Source organism: Lontra canadensis, unplaced genomic scaffold (assembly GCF_010015895.1).
Source record: "Lontra canadensis isolate GAN:19392208 unplaced genomic scaffold, GSC_riverotter_1.0 scaffold19, whole genome shotgun sequence".
Lineage (NCBI taxonomy): Eukaryota > Metazoa > Chordata > Mammalia > Carnivora > Mustelidae > Lontra > Lontra canadensis.
The window spans coordinates 1,708,967-1,731,145 of NW_022631013.1; the positions used below are offsets into that span (position 1 = coordinate 1,708,967).

The 22,179-nt window shown below is 40.7% G+C and overlaps 1 long non-coding RNA gene across 1 annotated transcript; it reads right to left on the minus strand.

Moving 5' to 3' along the window:
- Positions 1-8,418: 8,418 nt before the first annotated feature.
- On the minus strand, positions 8,419-21,365 carry LOC116869511. The gene is made up of 3 exons (XR_004383051.1): positions 20,417-21,365; positions 18,113-18,161; positions 8,419-8,578 (listed from the first exon to the last, which is right to left on the minus strand). It is a non-coding gene; the product is annotated as an uncharacterized LOC116869511 (long non-coding RNA).
- Between the last annotated feature and the right edge of the window lie 814 nt (positions 21,366-22,179).

A 22,179-nucleotide genomic window follows, 5' to 3' on the forward strand; every position in this document is an offset into this window, starting at 1 on the left:
GAACTGAGGCCCTTTGTGATATGGGACCAGATGATTTTCCCAGATCTGGGAACAGGATTCATTTTATAATTTAGTATATTAAAAAGGTAGCAGAGATTTTTGACATGTTTTAATCCCAAGTAATACATGGATGGGTTTAGGATAGCTGTAGCTCTCTTCTCCACAAGGCTCCTTTCTATTGCTAAGTTTCAGGTATTTGCTAGCTCTTCTAGAAGTACAGGAAAATTATTCGACTCCATCATATGTATGTCCCCTCATCCCTATTCCTTGGAACATCCGTTAAAGTGGCCGCTCTTATTTGGAAGAAATCATTATGTGAAAGGCCCCCCTTATAGCCCAATGTTCACAATGTTATCAGTAGCAGCACTCCTTAATGACAGCGGTCACACACCAAACTCCACACTAAGTCCTGGGTATGCACGATCTACCTTATCCTTCACAACAAATCTGTAAGCAGGTTTTATTATGCTTACTTTACAAGTAAGGAAGTTGAAGCTCAAAGGGATTTTGAAATCGATTGCTCCTGGTAACAGGGCCAATAAGTGATACACTATAGGTTCAACCCCAGCCTGTCTGACTCCAGTCAGTAAGCATGTACACATCTTTATTGAGGAACCAGAAAGTACAGTGTAAGGAAAACAGACATGTGCAAATCAAGAATGTTATCATATGAGCTTAAAGCTTAGTGGAAACCAGTGTGAGAACCAGAAACCGGGATAGGCTACAACAGATTTCAGGCCAAGAGAGGAGAATGCAAAAGGTGGCTTTTGAAGTAAAGCTTGGGAGGAGGAAAATGTTCCCTTTTCTTATTGAAATCCTGTTCTTCTTTCCAGGCTCAACAGGATTTGGTAAGTGGGACAAGGGCATTTCAGACGAAGAAATAACAATGTAAGCATAAAAAATAAAAAATGAAGCTCACATGTTCATAAAAATGCAAATTCTGCAGGTTAGCTGAGATGTAAGTACAAGGAAGGACGTATAAGGTAAGACTGGAAAGATAGGATTGGGACAGTAATGCAAACAAGATATGCTTTGGAATGGTACTGAACTCTTCCAGATCACTGCCAAACTCTATCTACCCTTGCATTTTCTCCCAAGCCTCTTCCATTTCCACAAGCATTTCTTCCCCTTCCTTTCACTCGGCCACTTAGTCTTCTACTCATTTTCCACCTTTCTTGAGCTCTCCTTCAAGTCCAGCTCAGGTTCTGTCACTATTCCTCATCTGCAAACCTGGCCTCCTGTACAGCATCCGTGGTCCTCCCTGACTTGGTCCCATGCCTTGTCTCCTCCTCCATCTCTCAATGTACTTAATACTTGTTAGGTTCACTTTAGGGCTCTTCCCAAAATAGCTCTAATGGCTTTGATAATATACCATTAACTCATCTCCACCCCCAACTCTGTTTCACCCTCACTGTTCCCCATTTCAACAAATGAACAAGTGAAATTAGAAAGCACAACTAAGATAGAAATCTCATCATCAACCAAAACTCCTACCTTTCCTCTGCTCTGATTTTGAATATAATTTTTTAAAAGATTCTGTAACCGATCTCCTTAATTTTAGACTTATCCTCCTCCCAAGTCCTCATCCATATTTTTCATAATAATGAAATTTAATCAAATCACTTCTCTGCTTAAAACTTTTTAAGGTTATCTCACTGGCCCTAGGAAAAAAAGCCTAAACTTTTAAACATGGTATAGAAAACCTATAAAAGGGGCACCTGGGTGGCTCAGTGGGTTAAAGCCTCTGCCTTCGGCTCAGGTCATGATCTCAGGGTCCTGGGATCAAGCCCCAGGACTGCTTAGGATCAAGCCCCAGAGGGCTCAGGATCAAGCCCTCCCTCTGCTCAGCAGGGAGCCTGCTTCCTCCTCTCTCTGTCTGCCTGCCTCTCTGCCTACATGTGATCTTTCTCTCTGTCAAATAAATAAATAAAAATCTTAAAAAAAAAAAAAAACCTCTAAGAGATGGCCCCTGTTTGTATGTGTAAGCCTTGCCTCTCTCATTGCTCTCTCCCTTGTCCCTGTGCTCTCATTCACAGTACTGGAAAGTTCTTACACTCGTATGCATTTTTTCCCCCTCATCTCTGGACAGGCCAGGCCTGGACATGGCCTGTCTCTCTGGGCTTTCTACATGGGCCTAGCTAACTAATCCCCCCCATACCTTCCAGAGTCTCAGCTTATACGTTCATTCTTCCAGGAGGACAGGTGTGTCTCTTTAAGTCTAAGTTAGGAGTTTCTCTGCTGCTCCTCTACAGCACCCTGATAGCCTTACCCTCTCCATTCTGTACTGCAATTGCCTTTTTTGTCTTTCTCACTCATTACCTCAGGAAGTTGTGCAAGATCTCCTAATTCCTGCAATCTCACACATGAGAAAATGAACTAATAAGCCAATACTACTGAATTCCCTCATATTTATATATTACTTACTCACTTTTCACATCTCTTCCTCCAAATCTGAAGAAAACAGTAAGGAAAAGAATCATATTCACATAATTTTCTCCACTCTCTTCCTCTGCTTTTACACAGCAAACTTAGCTGATAACTTAACTGGTCCGTTTGAGAACATAACAAACACCTATCAGTAGGAAAATACGGTAAATGAGAGTCTTAACAAGTGATGACTCCATGTACCAGGTTTGGTTTTTTTTTTTTTGGTTTTATTTTGTTTGTTTTTTTAAAGATTTTATTTATTTATTTCACAGACAGAGATCACAAGTGGGCAGAGAGGCAGGCAGAGAGAGAGAGGAGGAAGTAGGCTTCCTGCTAAGCAGAGAGCCCGATGCGGGGCTCGATCCCAGGACCCTGGGATCATGACCTAAGCCAAAGGCAGAGGCTTAACCCACTGAGCCATCCAGGCGCCCCGATGTACCAGTTTTTAAAGACTCTATGTATAAACTCCATTCACATCAATTAATGGTACCTGGAAGCTTAGATTAGAAATAAGAAAGATGGGGAAAAATATGCCAGTTTTTCCCTCTATCCTATAGTTCCTTATTTTCTTCATATCTCATTCATTCTTTTAACAGTGAATTCTCCTAGTAAAAAAGGGATCTTGGCATGGGGTTAGGGGGGCGCACCAGGGCGGCTTAGTCAGTTGAGCGTATGACTCTTGAGCTCGGCACAGGTCTCAATCTCAGAGTCATGAGTTTGAGCCTTGCACTGGGCTCCACACTGGGTGTGGAGCCTGGGGGGGCGGGGGCGCGAGGGGAGAGGGGAGAAAGAGCTGTTGGGTACAATATGCACTTTGGGCACCTGAGGCCTCCATTTATCTCCAACAAGATGTTTAAATGGGACACAAGTAGTTGCCCAACTGTTTGACTCATCCAGAGAAAATTAAGTCTTAAAATCAATAAACGCATGAGTATGAATATTGCCTTTCAATAGCAAAAAGGTTAGTACCTGCCCCTTACTACACATTCTTGATGAAAAACAAAAAGGCAAATGCGGCATGTGTCTAACAATTCTTTCTCTTTAAATTGGGTAGTAAAAGCAGAACTTTCAGATGGGCAAAATTACAATCCTTCCCCATGAAAACTGGAGAGACAGGAAATGATGCAAAAACAATGCAGAAATATTTGACTGGTATTCACATTCTAGCTTGTAAACAATTTCCAATTCACTTGCCTAGACAGTTAGCCATCAGTCTGGATGTAAAGAATTTAAGCCCAACCAAGAAACAGGAAGCATCAGTTCTGACACATGTGTGTTTATTTTGGTGGCTCACATCTGCAGATTTTCCCCCTCGATGTATCCTTTCAGAGCCAAAATGAGGGAGGGAACAAAGTTATTGGGCCTATATCCATCACTGTGATTATGATAAACTGAACCACCCACTGCATCTTTAGAAGGAAGTTATTAGTTTTACAATGAAGAACTCCAACCCATATGGAGGCAGTCTAGGAGTAAAGGAAGTCTATTCAATATGATTGACTTTATTCAGTATACCCAATGGCATCCCAAAACTGAACTAGTCACATTCAGTTTAGAAACAGCTTATCTAAATGGATGTGTTCAGACTGATGTTCAAAGGCATTTGGTATGCTTTTGGGAGTCAAACATCAGCAAAGGATCTTCCGGACTTTATCTTGTGCTGATAATTAAATTACTTCCAAATAATCAGAACCTTGGATAAATAGTGAGTAACACAGTGGTGGAGGTCAAAAGTGCCACTACCAAATCTACACACCTAAGGGTATACATTAGGCTTGACAACTATACTGTATGAACCCAAAGCCTTTGAAAAATCTCCCACATACATTGAATTCTTATGGTCTTGAACAGGAGTTGAAACAAACCCTGGCCCACTGGTTAAATCTTACTGACCACCTCTTACTGTAAATAAAGTTTTATTGGGACACAGCCATCACCACTCATTAATGTACTGCTTTGTACTGCAATAAAAGAGTTAAGTAGTTGTGGCAGAGATCACATGGACTACAAAGCCTAAAATATTATCTTGCTCTTTACATAAAAGGTTTCCAGATCCCTGGTATAGAATGGTGGGTTATTTGCCGATCCTTGCTCTACAAAACCAGCTTCTGGATCAAAATTAAATTTTGTCTTGATTCTATACTTCTTTACTTAAAAGACCCTAGCACTTAAGGCTTTGGGTTGGCCCAAAGACAACCCAAACCTCCACTTGGAAACACTATAGGAATGGGTCCAAATGGCAACCCTACAGATCTGAACAGATGCCTTTTTTTCTTCTGCCCATGAGACAGATGGTCCTCAGAGAGGGGAGAATAATTCGTCCATGAGAGAGAATTCTCTGTGCAGCACTAATTTTGGAAATTTATCCCTGATCCATCTGGCCAAAAAGGATTCCTTAGGAGTACCTTTGCTATTTGAATTTGCTTAACATTCAGGAGGGGAATCCTAAGTACCAAGGCTAGAATATCAGGTATTTTCTCTCTAAATGTCAGTAAAGCTTTCCAAGTCTGCCCTTGAGATAAGAAAACTCAAATACTTGTAAGAACAAAGGGTGATTATAAGGATGAAGAACAGCTAACCACTCATTTAGGGGCCCCACTGCAAAGAATTTGTTCATTTCTCTGACAGTAAGTAACCCTTCTGGGTAAGGAAAATAAAAAGCAGACATTTTTGCCATGTGCAGAAAGTAGGAGGAGCAATATTTACTCTCTGACCCTAAATGCAACCTTCACCTTCTCATTAAGCACTCTAACCTGTCTTTGATTTTCTGACTTTGTTGTACCAAGGAGCTTTTCTCCCTGGGTAAAACCCATACATTTTCAAAGTTCATTAACTCAGATACGATGTTTTTTCCTCACTTCATTCCTAACCCTGCTTCAGAGCTGAGTATTTGTTGGGTATCCAGAAATAAGGGAGAGACAGTGGAAGAGCATTTGACTGCAGAAATAAGGGAGAGACAAAATTTAGAAGTGACAAGGAAAATTAGGCAACTGGAAATAGGAGCCCCACAGAAAGTAATTGTGTAGGGATTCTTTCCTTTCAGTTTCAGTTGACAGGCTTCTGAAGTCTGATGGTCTTGAGTTCGAGTCCCACTTCTACCACTTACTACCGAGGTAATCTTAAAGTCCTCAACTATGAACAAAATAACCTACTTTCCTGTGCAGTTATCAAAACAACTGAATAAAAATGCATATAAATCACTTAACAGTGCTTGGTTAGCAATAACTCCTTATTGTTTTTAAGTCCTTAATACATATTTAACAATCTTTATGGAGCAAAGTTCCTGCTAAGAGCATAGCTACTGTCAGAAACAGAAACAAAAGTAGACTAGGGAAAAGAATCACAAGGGAAAGCCATCTTTCTTGACTTTCTTCTAAGTCATACGTACTTGGAGACAAAGGAAAATTCTTAGTAGAAAAAAGGTCATTAAATTCAATATCCACCATTCCTATCATTAGGAACATTAGAAATATCATTAGGAACAATAACAACAACTACTTTTAGAGTGTTTTTGGCCCCAAAACCATCTGTGGAGTTACTTGTGAGCCTGCTACGCCATCCAACATTGCCTTAGTCACAACATCAAGGGACAGAAGATGCAGCCTCAAATAACTGGAGGTCTCTGTAGATGATGCTATGCCACATCAGTCAATCAAGAAATAGTTATATGCCCAGCATTATTTAGGCAGAGTAGATTATGGAAGAAAAGCGTTCCTTCTACAAAGAAAGTAGCTATAACATTAGGAAAATAATATCACCGACCCTGGTGTGGTAAAAGCACTTAGCTTAAATGTAGTCTTACGGGATTTTCTTTAAGAAGCTACTATTTGTTTACAAAATCGTAACACCTTCCATGGGAGATCCCTAGATTCGTGTACAAAACGTAGGAAGAGAGACAATGAAATAATAATAAACCAAGAAGCAAGAGTAGATTTTCAAGAAAACCAGGCTGGAGACAAAAATGACAACAGACTTTATAAATGAAAATCAATTCCTGAATTGTATCTGGAAGCAAATGGGCAGCCAGGACAGACGACAGAACACAGCTGCAGTGACTTCTAGCTGCTGTTAATCTTATAGAGCTCACCTCTGGGGCAACTCCCTTTAAGCAAAGCAACATTATCCAGCTCCTCTCGCCAGATGCTGCTCTTTCTCCAAGCTCCATGGGTTTAGGTTACATTTAAGCTCACTTTCACCCATGTTGCAAGCTAATTACAAAGAATCCACAAATGTGGGAATGAACTGGGAATACCGCAGGCTGCTGTAACAAACCTTAGCACCATCTGCTGAAATATTAAGATGCTTGTTTTAAAAGTTGACTGCCAGAGAAGCGGGTCATAGCACTGGCAGTGGGGAAGTTCTCTTTAATAATTACTTTTTACTTCTCTTTCCAGCACATAAACAGTGGAGCACTGAGCACTGAACCAAAGGTGAACAGTACAGAGATAAAAGACCACCTTTGCTTACCTTCTTCTCCTGCTCCAGGTGCCAACAGGAAGAGACCCTAGAGAGCCTTGGTCATCAAAGGACAAGAGAGATGATCAAAAGATTGTGGCATGTTTGTGTGTTTCTGCGAACAACAATTATTTGGGAAAATACATAGGAATGTCACTAAAATTCCTTTCTTTTTTATAATGATTTGGCAGAGAAACAATCAAAGTATACCTGTACTGATGGAAGACGTCATGTAAATATGGTTTCATCCAGGTGTGATCATCCCTTGGACGCTCATGGAATTTAAGGTTCTCTTTGCATACTAGATGTTTCTCTCTCATAGAACAGTCAAAATCAGCCTCAGGTTTGTGAACAAAGAGCAGGCTGACAGAGTTTCAAGGGGCTTAGGGCAGGGAAAGGAAAGTCTTATCTGATTTCATGTCACTATTCACACAATCATACACAATCATACCAGTGGACAAGAAGTAGACAACAACAGCTCTGGTCGTTCGTACTCTCTCAGCAAAGGGAAGAACATCTATCAGTCTCCATGTGATAAGGACAGCAACCACAGTAAGTAACGGCAGCCAACATCTCTTGAGCACACACACCATGTATGAGGCATTACGCGACGGGCTCCACCTGCTACACATTAATCCTTCCAACACTCTGAGGCAGGTACCGTTTTCTCATTTTATAGGGAAAGGAAACATGCTTACAGAGGGTAACAACCTTACGCAAGAGTTCATCAACCTGGAATGGGCAGAACTGGCACAGAAGCCAAGCAATCTGACCGCCCGCACAAGCACTGTGCTCTAGCACCCGCAGACATGCTGTCAGCAGGCCCGCTTACATAAGGGAGGGTCATCATAAGGTACACACAGCAACGAGGAAGACAGACTCTATAAGAGTTGAGCCACATGCTTCACAGAGACAAAAAATGGAGCCAAAGTGACTAGAGGGGCGCCAGGTCACCCATGTTCAAGACTCTTCATTCTTGTGACCACCAGCTACTCTGCCTGTCTGCTTCTCTATACTCCACCAACTGGCTTCCACTCTGTAACTGCCCAAGTCACTCACTGGCTAGACTACACATACTAGCCATTCTTGAGCCAAATACCAAGGGTCCACTTAACAGAGGTCAGGTACAAAAGCCTGGGCCATGAGGGCTGCAACTTCACACGAGTTACTGGAGAGGCAGACAAGCATGAAAGGAGCTAGGAGCACAGCAGGCCCCAGGCTGCTCACGTAGTTCTGAAAGCAACTCTCCAATCCTACTTGGATCCTGACTCAACATTTTTGGCATATACAGGGATTATTTATACCCAAAAAGGCACACAAGATTATTTCCCAGTCTCAGTAGTTTCCGTGTAGTGAATATCTAGATGAAAAAATGGGTATGTAAAGATCTCCTACTAATAAGTGTGTGAAGAGTACCAACAAAACAGACTAGTAGCCTGTGAAATCCTTTCCTCTCCCTTCTTCACTTTGTGTTTGTTTCAATGTCCTGTTTATCAGAATTAAAGGTGCATGGGGTCTGATTTCCACTTACCAGGAGGCTGGTCATTTTTCTTCATTATGTGGAGGGGTGGCTCTGAGTTTAGCTCAACCATCTGTCGTCCCTCACAAGCCTGAGGGAATCACAGCAGGACCAGGAGAGTTTGCCAACCCTCTCGAGCAGGCTCTCAGGGCAGGGTCGTCAAGTCACTTCCCAAGCCTGTGTTGACCAGACAGGAAGAACACATGACTAGATAGAAAGCCAGACATGTGGGCCTGACAGGTCGCAACAAAAGCGAAGTAACCCTGTGGGAGGAAAAAACCCATCCCCCCAACATTCACTGTCGAAGTCGCAAGTGCTCATACGGGACACTACCTTCAACTCCAAATGTCTCTAAAGCCAAGAGGCCAAAAATGGTCTCAAAGTAAGTAAGACGTTTTATGTAGACAAAAATTAATGAGGCAAACATTCAGCTGCAACATAAGCCAAAAGAAGAACAAACCTCTACAATAAGTGTAAATAATCCACTGGGAAGAATACTTCACTTTTAAAGAGGCAGGGCATTTTAAAACGTTTTCCTAAGAAAACTAAGTTCTAAAAACACGGGTATTAAGTGTTATTAGATTAGATCCCCAACTACTAATGCATTTCAATTTTACAAGCCTTTCTCCATGAGATGTTTACAATTCTCAACTATTCTGCTAACAACTTTTCCAGCCTCTTTTAAATACACTTGTAACAAACTGTTAGACTAAGCATGGGAAACCTATCCAGGTTCGGAGTCAACAACGGTGAGCGTTTGCTCAGAGGCTCTGCCATTTACCAACCTTGTTCAATTCAGCCAGTCCTTCCTCCACCTGGCTGAGTTTTAGACTGATTTTGTTGGTGTTTTGTTTGTTTAAGATTTTATTTATTCATTTTGAGAGAGAATGCACACACGTGGGGGGAGGAGCAGGGGAAGGAAGGAGAGAGAGAATCTCAAGCAGACTCTGCATTGAGTGTGGAGCCCTAGGTGGGCTCTCATGACCCTGAGATCTCAACCCAAGCCTGAAATCAAAAGTCGGACGCTTAACCAACTGAGCCAGCCAGGCGCCCCCCTGGTTGAGTTTTAGGTTCTTACCTATCCAGCCCAATCCCATCTGTGAAAGAGCAAGTTAGCATCTACCCTATCTATTTCACAAGATTATGAATACTTTTAAAACTTTAAAACTTTGAGGTAGGCAGGAGACATTTTCATTTCTAATGGCCGCATGGGCTCATGTCTTTTTTACCTAGCTTTCCACAAAATATGGCACATGTTGAGAGTAGGTTCCAGACCCCATGTTCAAATCCAAATTTAAAATCTCAGCTCTGCCAATAAATCTTGGGGATTTATTTAAGGCCATGTTTCCTCAGCTGTTAAGAATGGAACGCACAAAAGTTAGTGTATGGAATTGTGCGGTACCTCACACAGCACTCAGCTAATGGGATACTCGATGAAGCACTGGTTTTCTTATTCTAATCCCATGGTCCCTTCCACCTAAAACTTCCTGAGCTACCTGATGGTTCTGTGATACCACAATTTCTTGCAATATAGTAAGTGCATATTTTTATATATATATATCATGCCCAAAATGAACACTAAGCCTTCTTCCTAGGGCACATTCTCCAGAAAATAACCTTCCAACTTTCAGCTCTATTCCAAAAGCAGAAAAAGTCAAAACAAAAGAAACTGCCAGAGAGCATGAATTTTAAAACCCTGATAACTGGCACAGAAGAAACTTCTGCTCTCAGCAGTCACTTTATCAACTGATGAATGAGTTGCCTTTTATTATTATAGGAGGATGTTGAAAATTAAGGGCAAGGAGCAAAATCCCACATACCCAAGCTTCACCACCAAACTTAAAACGCAAAGTTTGCTGAGTTATCATACCCACAAGTAGCGAAGCAACTTTTTTCTTTTATTAGGACGTATCGAATACTTAAGGCCAGCAAAAAAGATTAACAATGGTTTAAATATTGCAGGGAAAAAAATGCTCTAGAAAAGTTTACTTGGAGGGGTTGGAGTGTGAATGTACCAGGCCCAATGTTTTTTAAAAATTTCATGATACAAACAAGAATATATTTAAACTCTAAGAGTTTTCATTTTGAGGTGAATATAAACATAGTTATGGAAAGGCATCCAACATCTACCTCCCTGCAAATGTAACAGTCATACAAGGGTGGGGCTCCCTACTTCCTGACCACACTGATCAACAGAATCATTTATAAGCCTTAAAGGTACCTATGCTCTCAATGGATAAACACAGAAAAACACCTTGAGCCAAAGTAGTAAGCAGCCAACCCTCCATACACAAAACTGCCTTAAATTGATTTAAAAAGGAAAGATTGGCTGGCCAAGTAGGCTGCTGAGTTCTGATCACTGTTTGTGGTACTTGGCAAGGGTAGTGATGAGAAATTATGAGGAGTTCTTAGAAGGAAGTGGAATCTTAGAAAAGCTGAGATACACAATTCTTCCTTTTTGAGAATAAAGAGGGCGATGCTTCCGGCCAACCCATTCAGAGGCTTCCTGGAAACCGTTCAATTATTATTTCCCTGTTCTATTTATCCTTACATATGTATTTATCTATATAAATGTATCTTCCCTTCTCATAGTGACGACAGAACACTTTCCCATCAACCTCAGTCCTTCTCGGGATAACTTTTCAGTAAGTAAGGGTAAAACTGTTGTGGACTCCACCTTCAGCCCTTGGTAAAAAGTACCCAGAGAACTGGCTACACAGGTTCTTAACTTCATGGAGTTCAGCCAACCAAATGATATAGGGAATAACCCAACCCCAGAGGCCATCTAAACACTGCTGCAAGGTATGCAGAAACAGGACAACTTCCAATGCATGCATTCCAGACATACTGAATCAATCTCTGAGCCCAGGATTCTGTTTTAAGAAGCTCTCTGGGTCCATCTTAAGCACATTCAAATTTGAGAAACACTGCCTGAGAGCACTGATTCTCAAATTTTAATGTGCATATGCATCAACCTGGTAATTCCATAAAAATGCAGATCATGGTTCAATAGGTTGGAGGACAGAGACCCAGTGAGTCTGCATTTCTAACAAGTTCCCAGGAGGTATCAGTGCTGCTGATCCATGGACAATATTTAGAATAGCAAGACCTTAGAGAACAGAGTCCAACAACACTCTTGTTCTATGTACTACAATAATTTATTAGCAATCTAATCTGGGAACCAAAATTACGTGACGTTGAAGGTTGGAAGGGTGGTAATGGTAAGTAATGAGACCCAGCCTAAGATACTGTGCAGTTTAGAAAAAATCATACCTTCCATTTCTATGCACTTCAATTTAGATAGTGAGTGCTACTGCAAAATGTATTTCCAAGTATCATTTCACCTGATCCTGCTCAATTTCTAAATTACAGCCTGGTACTTGGAGGCCTGCAATTCTAATCACACAGCAAGTGCTCAACATTCGTCAAGCCAATCGCTTCTCTTCTACCCAAGTTGCTCACCAGCCAAATGAAGGCATTTAGTCCAATTAATCTACAGGCTTAGGTACTCCTTACAGGTGCAAGAGTATGCACGACCATCAGGAAACATTAAAAACAGAAACAGCCACAACTTGTAGTCATAATTTTCTACACACAGAAAGCAGTAGGGTAACTGTGTATGTTACCACCTAAAGGACAAACGTTCTCTCGTCTCCGAAGACAGAAAAATAAAGACTTTAATCTGAACTAGGTTCCATTACAGCCTGCGAGCTTTCTGATTTCTTGGAGGTGCAGGTACCACAAGACACAAAGGAAATAATCTGAGTCCCAGTCCCCAAATGCATTCCCTGGGCATACTTTAGTTACCAAATACATAGTTGACCATTGACCTATCTGGATATGGAGAACTCTCTTTTCCATTTAATTTAGCGATGATAAAAGAAGCTAAAACACCCCCTCCGCATCAGGGGTTCCTTTGTCTCTTCAACCCTTGGGTTTTCCTATCTGTAATAGAAGGATGATATGATGCACCTTTCAGAATTACCATGAAAACTAGCAATAACTCATTTGAAATGCCCAGACTCCTGACTGGGTCATGGTTGACATTCAACAGAAGAAAGTCATTATGACAACACAGTTTTATACGATGAGAGTCTGAGACGATTTAAAGAGATATCTGTTCAAATATATGCCAGAACTCCACACAGAATGTTATGGATGGGGTATTTGTACCCGCCTCCCCATCCCCCGCCCCACAATGCACATGTAGAAATGAAATCCCCAGTGTGATGGCATGTGGAGTGTAGCCTTCGGGAGGTAATAAGGTCATGAGAGTAGACTCTCGCGAAAGGGATTAGTGTCCTCCTGCAAAGAGGCCAGAGAATTGGCTTGCTCTCTTTTCACTATGTGAGATCACAACAAAAAGTTGGCAGTCTGCAACCTGAAAGAAGACCCTCACCAGAACCTGGGCAGGCAGGAACCCTGATCTCAGATGTACAGCCACCACCACTGTGAGGAATATCCTCCTGCTGTTTAGGAACCTACCCGTCTCTAATGTTGTATTTTAGCAGCCTGAATTAAGATACTGCACGTAACATCCTGATATTCTGGCATGACTCTCTTAGGACTTAGATGTAGTCAAGAAATAACATTAGTCAAGCTATAAACTCTAAGCAGGGAATATTCTATTACCTAGAGTAAATTCAAAGAGGCCATGTTACTCTTCTGGCTATTAACACCATAATATTTCCATAAAAAAGGGAAGAACCGTGAAATCTCGTGTTTATAAATGTACACCAACACCAGGCCACCTGGGACCCCTGAGAAACTAGGCCAAAGACATTTCAACTTCTCTTTACATTTCTGCCTCATTCTCACTGATACACATGCTATGCAGACATAGAACCAGATTATACACTGTCCAAGAGAAAAGACATTAACTGTTCATATCCTTAACATTCACATTTAGAAGACCTTTCTACTCAAGAACAGAAACAGAATGTGTATCAGAAGTCCCTGGGTGGGCAGACTTGTACTTCCTCCTGGAGCACCGTAATCCCTTCCCCATACTTTCCCTGGGGTCATCATTTTACAATTTAGTTATTATTTCTGACCCTGACTCGCCCTCAAAACAAGCAAGCGAACCTGAATTGTTTAAGAAACACAGGTACTAGGGGCTCCTGGGTGGTTCAGTGGGTTAAAGCCTCTGCCTTTGGCTCAGGTCATGATCCCAGGGTCGTGGGATCGAGCCCCACATGGGGGGCAGGGGTGTCTCTGCTCAGCGGGGAACCCGCTTCCCTCTCTCTCTGCCTGCCTCTCTGCCTACTTGTGATCTCACTCGGTCAAATAAATAAATAAAGTCTTTAAAAAAGAAACAAACAAACAAACACAGATAGTACAAGCATTAATTTCCTGACAGAGAAAATACATTTAAGAATATACTGGGTCTAGGGACGCCTAGGTGGCTCAGTCGGTTAATTGTTGTCTGCCTTTGGCTCAGGTCATGATCTCTGGGTCCTGGGATTAAGCCCTGCATCAGGTTCTCTGCTCAGCAAGGAGTCTGCTTCTCCTTCTCATTCTCCATCTGTGTAAAGGCACGCACTCTCTCTCTAACAAATTTTTTAAGAATCTTAAAGAAAAAAAAAAAAAAAGAATAAACTAGGTCTCATACCAACTCAAATTCGGAATAGACAGCAGCTCCTCAAACTTCATCCTTCCCTTTTATGTATTCTACAAGTAGGCTGAATGCTTACAATGTGCAAGGTGCTATAGTGGACACAGAGGAAAAGGAACACCAAGCTGAATCACAGAAACATCCTACTCTAGGGAATTCCCCAGTCTAGAAAGTGAGCTAAAACATGAACAAACATATCTATGTATTACGGACTTTGCAAACATACACACACACACTCCAAAACACCCCAGCAGGACTCTTCCAAGAGGAGATGTATTTGCAGCAGTAAACCCAAACCACCTCATTTTAGGGTAAAACCAAATACCTAACAACACGGCTGCCCACTATTAACCATGACAATATCAAGTGTTGCTTGAAGTCAGATACGAAGCTGAAGCGCTTGGGTGATTTACTAACTGGAGTCCTAGACAAGTTTCTGTACTTCAAATCTCATTTTATTGCTCTGATAAATAGGGATTATTACAGTACCTCCTTGTGATTTTAAGATTAATACATATACTGTATATAAAGTGTTTAGCATGGTGCTTGACCCAAATACATAGTCAAATATAAGTTTTCTAGGTGAAAAATGAGGTAGGAACAGATAACAACAGGCTTCCTGGAACCTGAAAAGACTACAACAGAAAAGGAAGAAGAAAGAGACAGAATAGGAACACCCTGTATTCCTAAATCCTTTAAAGCCCGTTAACCATTATACCAAGATGTCTCTACCTTGGCTGAAAAACCTCCCTGCACTATGAAGCCCATCTAGAATTTATCATAGGGCCAGAGAACAAGAATCTGGGGGTGAGCCTCAATACTAATGCTCCTAAGTTTCAAAAATGAGTGTCAAGCTCAAAAGTGATCATGAGAACCACCGTGGAAGATAAAATATTTGAGAAGTGCTGTAATATTTGAGACATGTTTCAGCTAAGATCTGATGCTTTACTTTGAGGCTAATATACCTAGCTGCCTACTCTTCACAATCTCAGGATCTCTATATTAAATTATCAAGCAGTCTTCCTAATGAGGTTTTCACTGATTCATCAGTATGACCTCACCTCCCCAGGGCATTCATTGCAACAAAAGGAGAGCATCACACTGAGGTGCCTTCACTCCTCCATTCAGGTATTCTGGCCAACCCATCTAGCCACGTTTCCACATCCCTCTTATCTCACTTAACGGCATCTCTGTTGAGTCTTTCCTTTATCCAAGATAATGCTGCCACACTGCCTTCAAATGTATTCATAATCAAATCTAGTATTAAAAAAAACCTTGTCCAATAAACATACTTCAATCCTAGTAGTTATATTGCCCTCTAATATACTGGTTAGGTTTCCAAAAGGTTTAACAATGTGAGAAATGGTCTCAAAAAGTTTGTAGAAACAAGAAAGCCATCAATAATTCATATTACAGTTATTTACTCTTATTCAGAAAGGGAAAGGGGATAATGTCTTGCATTTTGCTGAAATTTTTGTGTGTTCAATTCAAATCATGATTTTTTGGGACTATATAGCATTGTTGAAAAATAAAGTCACCCAAACAGAGAAAAATTTTACAGGAAAATTTGTTAAAGTTACTAGGTTAGGGGTACCTGGCTGGCCATGGGGGAGCATGCAACTTGATCTCACGGTTGGGAGTTCATGCCCCACAGAGGGCACAGACCTTACTTTAAAACAAACACACACACACAAAACAGGGGCACCTGGGCAGCTCTGTTGGTTAAGTATCTGCCTTTGACTCAGGTCGTGATCCCGGGGTCCTGGGATTGAGCCCCTCATTGGGCTCCCTGCTCAGCAGGGAGTCTACTTCTCCCTCTGACCCTCCCCCCTTTCACGCTCTCTAGCTCTCTCTCTCTCAAATAAATAAATAAAATATTTAAAACAAAAACAAAAAACTAGATTTTTAGTTTACAGGTGTTCATACCTCTCCAACTATATGAAAACTTTTATTGGAGGGTGTGATTAAAGGAGAAATACTACACTTGACTTAGTAATAATAGATTAAAGCTGGCTAATCAAACAGATTGCCATCTGGTCAATCAATTGCCATTTGAAAGGCTGCTCTAAAAATATCTTCATGTAAGTGTCTAAATCTTAACAAAATGTATTGACTCCTAATTAATTTAGGCTAGCTAGCAGGAAACAAATTTTCACTGGACATTTTATTTTTTATTTTCTTTTTAAAGATTTTATTTATTTATTTGACAGATCACAAGGCAGAGAGAAAGGAGGAAGCAGGCTCCCTGCTTAGCAGAGAGCCCCATGTGGGGCTCAATCCCAGGATCCTGGGATCATGACCTGAGCCGAAGGCAGAGGCTTTAACCCACTGAGCCACCCAGGTGCCCCTTCACTGGACATTTTAGATTCCCACTTATAATACAATTACCAAAACCTTCCAATATTCCCAAAATATTTCCCAAAATAGAGATGAAAAAAACATATTCTAATTCTACTCTAAACTTTCCAAGAAGTCACTATATACTAGTCTTGGGCATTAAAACAATCTCTAGCAGCCTTTAAAATAAAGCAGAGTTCATCAACCTGCTTCAGCTTAGTACACTGGCAGTAAAACACACGAAATACATATTTTCTTTTTTGTATAAAAGCAAATAGCCACAGTACAGAACAGTTAAGCAGGTGGCTGGCTACCCACTAACTTTGAGGCTATCTACTCTTCCAAAAAATGGGGACAATCTAGAATTCCCTGCCTCACAAGTTGCTGTGACATTCAAATGTAAAAATGTATATAAAAGTATATGATGAATCCTAAAGCAACAGGACTATTAAATATGTATACACATATACCCTCTTCTATCAAAAGTATATTCAAAGGCAAAAGATGTGATAAAAACCGTGAAACCCACAATCCCTTCATTTGAGCTGCTGTTTGGGGAAGTGTCAGGCAATAAATTGGAGCCAAGATTATCTAAAAAGTCATTCTTCACTCCAGATATAAATCTGAGGCACCAGACTGTTCTGTGAATCTTTCTCACACTTGCACATGTAGATTATCCCACAAAAGCCCCAACAAATCAAGAGCAACAAACAAGGAGTAAAAGCAAAGGACAAATTACTGAGAAAAGCGCACGATGCTTTCGGATGAACCATGCTCAGGTTTGCACAGGGAGGACTCAGGAAGAATGGGAGAGGTTCATTCTGTAGCATCCCGGCTTTGTGAAGCCATCCTGGCTTCCACAGAGCAAGGTGTTTAAGTGACTGATCAGCACAGCATGCTGATGATCCCACTGTACATCTGATTTGGCTCAGGATCACCCAATCGAATTTGGTAACACAGTAGACTCCAGAAGCACCACCCGTTAAAAACAATCCAAATACAGACTCTAAATGGGCATAAGGCCTTTTGTGATCTCCGCTGGAGCTTATAGTATCTAACAGCTGCAACTGTGACTGTTCTAGCTAATTGCTCTCAGCAACAAAAATAAACAATCGCTCCAGGAAGAAGACTGTACCCGCCAAATATTAATGAATTTTTTAACAGTCAGAAATCTCAAATCTTGGTTGAAAAGCCCTGCTACTGGTTTAAAAAAAAAAAAAAAGTCTCCAGGAACAAACAGGGTTGACGTGGCCTAGACAGAAAGTCCTTATTTTGTACTTAATCCTCCCCCGCACTTCTGCCCCCCCCCAAAAAGAAAAGGAAAACTGCCTTGTGTCTGGAAGAATTTAAGCAATGAGATATTTTAACTCATGTATAACTTTTTAACATATGGGGGAAAAGAGTCGTACTGATTGGAGCTATTTTTAAAGTGCAGCTCTATCGTAAAAATAGACATTTACTCATAAGGATGCTTGAATAGAGAACAAGCCCAATCTACGTCTCATTGTTAAGAAAGGGGTGAAAAAAGGCTGCTGTGCTTTCTGGAGAGCCGTTTATGGTCCGCCTGTGATGTCATGGCAGGATCCAGGTGCACTCTAACAAGCGTCTTTCAGCCTCCTCAATCCTTTTAAAAATGCTCTTCTACCATCAGCTACTTCCCTGAGCACAAGCAATAAGGAGCTAGTATTTACTCAGACCTTTGCAAGAGGGAAGATCACTGCAATCAGAGATGCATGGAAGGAGAAAGAAAAATTACTCACCCACAATTAGGTGCCTCATCATCCTCTCCTCGTCCAGCATTTCCTTTTGCTAAGGAGAGAAAGGATAGAAGCAGTTGACTTATCAGTACTCTGGGACATCTATATGTCTTCTGTGCATAAGAAGAAGTAGTAATTTCATAGCTCTCTCCCCATTCAGGCCCCAGCTGCTTAGGTGACCCTCACAACCACATACCCGCCGTAGATAATGGCAAGCAGGGATTTTAGGCATCTCCACAACATAATGCTTGGAGACATCAACCTGGTTTCTGGATCTCAACTGGTCTTTAGCCTGCAGCAATGGAGTTGTAATGAAAAACCATGTAGAGACCCTGAATTTAAGCCCTCCACAAGAAAATGTCAGCAGCAATCTGATACCATAAAAAACCAGCAACGGCTTTCACGTGCCAGGTCTTAAACCCAAATCAGAATGCGTTAGTTTATGTCTAAAACAACAAAACAAAACAAAAAACAAAAAAACTCTCCATACACACCTGGAACAAAACCAAAAAAGGGGGAAAGAATCCTTATCAAAAGAAAACCAAAAAGCAAATGTGAATGTTAAAGATTTTTGTTTAAAAGACTAGATACATAATCATGACTTTAAAAATGTCAGAGAAAGAAAAATAAATAAATAAATAAATATGCCAGAGAAAAAGAGGTGCTCAAATATCTTTTTCACAAGAATGAGTTAATTCTGATTTGTGCTTTTTGTACTTTATAAATTTTCCACAGGAACTGTATTATTATTGATTGAAATTATCCACAGGGATTAAAATAGCATCAAGTGCCTCATAATAAAATGTATGCATCTGCCTATGTTCAACTTCTAGATGCCATATATATCTGGCAGTATTTAAGAAATCTGATTCCACAAAAGAACACAGTTTATACAAGTTAATTTAGCACGTGTTTTAGTACTCAGTTATAGTGAAGGGCAAAGAGCCAGGAGTTAGGAGGGCTGGATTCAAGTGCCAGGTCTCACATTAGCAAAAGAACCTTTGAGAACCTCACCATCTCTGGGACGGATGCACACATCTGCAGAACAAGACCCCCAAAATGTCTTCCAGCTCAAAACCGGAGAAAAACTGGACATAAATTAAATGTTAAGCCCAGAAGCATGGCATAGCTACTGGTACAGAGCAGGTGCTCAATGTACATTTAATGAAAGAATTACCAAAAGGAAGTTTTAAAACATATTTAAAACAGAGCATCCCAACCTGTGTGCCACCATGTCGAAAAAGGGCTAATAGGTGTGTCAAGCTACTGATCTTCTCAGGAAAACAGCCAAAACCATTTGTAAAGCACAACTTTTTAAGTATACTAGCATTACGCACACAAAACCATCTTTATTTGGAGAAGTTCATGATCAACTTATAAAAGAGATTAACTTATAAAAAGTTCAAGATCAACTTATAAAAAAACTTATAAAAACTGCCCCTCATTAAGAAAGACAGCATGTGGGCACCTGGGTGGCTCAGTGGGTTAAGCCGCTGCCTTCGGCTCAGGTCATGATCTCAGGGTCCTGGGATCGAGTCCGGCATCGGGCTCTCTGCTCATCAGGGAGCCTGCTTCCCTCTCTCTCTCTGCCTGCCTCTCTGTCTACTTGTGATCTCTCTCCCTCTCTCTCTCTAATAAATAAATAAATAAATAATCTTTAAAAAAAAAAAAAAAAAAAAGAAAGACAGCATGTGGGTCTCTATCAACTGATACTCAAGCCATTTCATCTGAAAACAGAGAGCATGAGAAGCCCTTTGCTGAAGAAGCTTTGAAAGGGACTCTTCTCACACAATTATGGGTGTGAACAGGTACTTCTCTTAAGAATAAAGTCTGAAAACCAAAATCCTCTCAACATATACTTAGGTACATATGGAGAACACACACCAACCATTCTCAAAAGATGAAGTTCTGCAAAAGAATATTTAAGTAATACAGTAGCAACTGCAATGTGTGGCTTGAACATTTATAGCAAGAGCTACTTATCCTTTTTGATAGTAACTGGGGAATTTTTCGGTGTGAAAACCTGCAATATTTCTTGCAATTATTAAAACTCGTAACATCACAAAACCTATTTTTCTCTTGAGAAAAGAAAAGATCAGAAACATATGGAGGGGGTTACTTTCAACGTGGTGCTTAACTGTACTTCCCAACTGGCTGCTTTTCCTTCCGCATTCAACAAATGGAAGTTGTGCATCTTTTGGAAGCCCCATCGCCTGTATTTATGGGTCATACCCTTCCCTTCCCCCGTCTCACCATAGTCACTTCACCTCTGTCTCATCTGCAGTGCAATCCACAGAAAAAAGCTACCTTGCAACTGTACTTCATTCCAAAGTGTGGGTCACTCAGAAGGGGGTTGCCAGTTTCTTCAGATCTGCAAGGAAGTCCATGGTGGGGCTGGTGCCTTCTGAAACTGTCCAGGGAGGATTCTCGGAAGGAGTGTACAATGAAAATCAGAGTTAGAGATGGCACGTGGCTGACCACGATCTGTAGGTCCAAGGGGCCTGCAGAATAAACAAACAAGTCCTCCTCCCTAAAGGGCCGCTTCAATGGTCTGCCTTTCTTTCCTATGGTTCTTCATGGAAAGGGAAGGTGTGGTTATAAACTGAGCTCCCAAAAAACCCCAGAAATGTAAAAAGCTATCAAACTAAAACCTCATCTTGGAAATACCTGAGGAACATCTGAGACAATGTTCTCCTCATCTTATAGGAATGTGGCTCTTGAGCAATATGGATTAAGAATGAAAATAAACTGCAGTCCAATATTAAGAGTCAAATGGGTACTATGGCCCTAGAAATAGTATAAACACTATAGAAGGAGCACTTTACCATCTAAAATCACGGAGTTTGAAAGATATACACACTGACAAATAGATTGGTCTGTGTTCTGGGGAGATTACTGGAGAGATTTTGTAGGGATTTTTGCTTTTGTTTTGCATACATTGAACAAATGCTCCAAATAAATGTCTACCTTAAAAGAAGGCACTGTCCTTCCTAGCAACTCCAAAAATCACATATTACCTATTATAGTAAGTATTTCTAGTGCTGCAGTAGAAATATGGGCAAAGGAACAAAAGCAAAGTTTTTAATGTTTAGATACTTTGTATTTCATTATGGACTCAAATTTCTGACTCATCTGAGATTTAACTAGTCAGACATAAAAATGTTTAACAAAATCAGAGGTCTATATTGAATGACTGAATTGCCCAGAAAATACTATAAAGTAGACAGAAGCTCACCCACATGTCTTTGAGCAGTGTTCTCTTGACTTCCCACCCCCCCATCTCTTTCAAATCCCACTTAATGCCCCAGCTCAATTGCTACCCTGTGTGACTTCCCATTTCCACCCAAATTACCCTTCCAACACACACACACACACCCCACTCCCTTCCTCTTTTTAATGTACTTTGTCCACAGCACTCTTGATCTTCTTTCTACTGTATCGATACTTGTAGATGTGAACAAATCTTGAGCACAAGACAGACTGTGTAAGAACAGAGAAGCGTATGTCATGCAAACACTTATGTCTGCCCCTTTGAGACACTGTACATTGTGGGGGTTCGTGCTTGGTTGCTATAAGGTATTTGAAAATGTAACACCCATAAGTATTTCTGGGGGTTAGTATCAATTACTACATCTTAACCTGCATCTTTAGTTAAATTAAAAGTAATGTTAATATTGAATTTGAGACCATAAGATTGTGACATGTCTTAATTCAAAGAATAATGCCAGTCGGCATACTTTTAATATTCAGGGTATTTTACCATATTAATGCTTTGTAAATCACCCCTATGTTATATGTTTACAGAGGGCAAGAAGATCTGGCCAAATTCTTCCATCAACCCAACTATTCAGATGAACAGTGTCTTATTGTATATGATAACTTTCATTTGTTTCAGAAAGGATATGGACAACTTAATGCATATGAGAGCACTTCAAGATTCACTAAATGACACTAATGTCAGAAAAAAAATACGCAAATGAGCTAGTAATTAAATCCAAGAAAGGAAAAGCAGGATCCATAAGAAGGGGAAAGCAGGTTCACCTTTGCAAGTTATAACTGGACTTACAATA